This window comes from Choloepus didactylus, chromosome 27 (assembly GCF_015220235.1).
Source record: "Choloepus didactylus isolate mChoDid1 chromosome 27, mChoDid1.pri, whole genome shotgun sequence".
Classification (NCBI taxonomy): domain Eukaryota; kingdom Metazoa; phylum Chordata; class Mammalia; order Pilosa; family Megalonychidae; genus Choloepus; species Choloepus didactylus.
Window position 1 is genome coordinate 7,312,692 of NC_051333.1, and position 2,863 is coordinate 7,315,554.

Genomic DNA, 2,863 nt, shown 5'->3' on the forward strand with positions numbered 1-2,863 from the left:
CTCTTCCTCTGGCGCGCCAGCCTCCCGCGTATTTGGCTGGACGCCCCATCTTGCAAGATCGTAAATAAATTCTTTTCTCCTCCAGAACCGAGAGAGCGTTTATTCCCTTACAGGTACCGCTTTATTTCTGACACAACTGTCCAAAGATCCAAACTGTACAATCAGTTGCCCATGGCACCACCATACAGCTGTGCATTCATCAACACAATTATTTTTTTTTTCAATTTTTAGAACATTTTCACTACTCCAGAAAAGAAACAAAGACAAAAAAGAAAGGAAACTCACATCCTCCCATACCCCTAACCACACCACCCCCCTCCATTATTGATTCATAGTTTTGGTATAGTACATTTGTTACTGTTGATGAAAGAATGTTAAAATACTAATTGTAGTATATAGTTTGCAATAGGTATATAGTTTTCCCTATATGCCTCTCTATTATTAACCTCTAGTTATAGTGACATACATTTGTTCTGCTTCGTGAGAGAGATTTCTAGTATTTGTATAGTTAATCACAGACATTGTCCACCACAAGATTCACTGTTTTATACATTCCCATCTTTTAACCTCCAACTTTCCTTCTGGTGACATGCATGACTCCGAGCTGACCCTTTCCACCACCTTCACAGACCTTTCTGCACTGTTAGTTATTCTCATTACATGCTACCATCACCCTGTCCATTTCCAAATATTTAAGTTCACCCTAGTTGAACATTCTGCTCATAATAATTAGCAACCGTTCCCCATTGTTTAGCCTCATTTTGTATCCTGGTAACTTATATTTCATGTCTATGAGTTTACATATTATAATTAGTTCATATCAGTGAGACCCTGCAATAGTTGCCTTTGTGTGTCTGTCTTATTTCACTCAATATAGTGCCCTCAAGGTTTCTTCACCAACCCGTTTCTTTTAAGATGGTTTTGTTCAAACACTATACATTCTGTCCTGAGTAAACAAACGTTGGTTCCCCGTATAGTTACGTATTTATGTATTGAGCACCATCGTCACTCTCTATATAAGGACATTTCTTTCACAAAGAAGGAGGAAGAGTCAAAGAAGGCAGAGAGGCAAAAGAAAAAGGCAAGAGAAAGAAAAACAAACAAACAAACAAACAAACTTGATAGCTAGAAGGTGACAAAAGGAAAGATAGCATTAACCTAAAGTAGAATAAAGAAATGCCTGGAGTCCCATACCCTTCCCCTATTCCCCATCCCCCCATATGCATTTAGCTTTGGTATATTGCCTTTGTTACATTAGAGGAAGCATAATACGTTTCTGTTAATTCTAGCCTCTAGTTTGCATTGATTATACTTTCCCCCCAGTCCCACCCTATTTTTAACACCTTGCAAAGTTGACATTCATTTGTTCTACCTCATGTAAAAACATATTTGTACCTTTTATTACAATCGTTGAGCACCCTAGGTTTCCCTGAGTTATACAGTCCCAGTCTTTATCGTTCGTCTTTTGTTCTGGTGTCCCACATGCTCCCAGCCTTCCTCTTTCAACCATATTCACAGTCATCTTTGTTCAGTGTACTTAATTGCTGTGCTACTGTCTCCCAAAATTGTTTTCCAAACCTCTCAGTCCTGTCTTTTCCTTTCTGTCTGCAATGCTTCCTTTAGTGTTTCCTGTAGAGCAGGTTTCTTGTTCACAAACTCTGTCATTGTCTGTCAGAGAATATTTTAAGCTCTCCCTCATATCTGAAGGATAGTTTTGCCAGATATAGGATTCTTGGTTGGTGGTTTTTCTCTTTCAGTATCTTAAATACATCACCCGACTTCCTTCTTGCCTCCATGGTTTCTACTGAGAAATCCACACACAGTCTTACCAAGCTTCCTCTGTATGTGATGGATCGTTTCTCTCTTGCTGCTTTCAGGATTCTCTCTTTATCTTTGATGTCTGATAATCTGATTATTATGTATCGTGGCATAGGCCTATTCAGATCTGTTCTGTTAGGGGTACGCTGTGCTTCTTGGATCCGTAATTCTATGTCTTTCATAAGAGATGGGAAATTTTCATTGATTATTTCCTCTATTATTGCTTCTGCCCCCCTTTCCCTTCTCTTCTCCTTCTGGGACACCAGTGACACGTAAATTCTTGCTTTTTGTTTTGTCTTTAAGTTCCCAGAGACGTTGCTCGTATTTTTCCATCCTTTTCTCTATCTGTTCTTTTGTGCGTAGGCTTTCAGGTGCCTATCAGGTGCCTTGTTCTCCAGTTCCTGAGTGTTTTCTTCTGCCTGTTGAGATCTGCTGTTGTATGTTTCCATTGTGTCTTTCATCTCTTGTGTTGTGCCTTTCATTTCCAAAGATTCCACCAGTAGGTTTTTTGAACTTTCAATTTCTACCTTATGTATATCCTGTGTTTCATTATATGGTTCATCTCTTTTGCCATATCTTCCCTAAACTTTTTGAATTCAGTTATTATTAGTTGTTTCAATTCCTGCATCACAGTTGAAGTGCAAGTTTGTTCCCCTGACCGGGCCATAACTTCATTTTTCTTGGTGTAGGTTGTAGTTTTCTGTTGTCTAGGCATGGTTTCCTTGGTTTCCCCAATCAGGCCTCCCCAGACCAGAATGGGCTAAGGTCCCAGAAGGAAGAAATATTCAGTATCCGGTTTCCCTGAGGGTGTGTCTTAGAAAGTTGGTACACTCTGTGATGCCTCCGGTCACTGTGCCTTTCTGCCCAGTGACTGGTGTAAGTTCTGAATGAAAGGCAGGGAGTGGAGCTGGGCCCCACCCCTTTCCTCTTAGAGAGGATAGATGCCCTAGGGGGATGTCATTAGCATTTCAATGGTCTCTCTCTGCCTGTGCTATACTCTTGTCTGGGTCACAGAACTGGGAATTGAAAATGGCTGAGGTTTTCT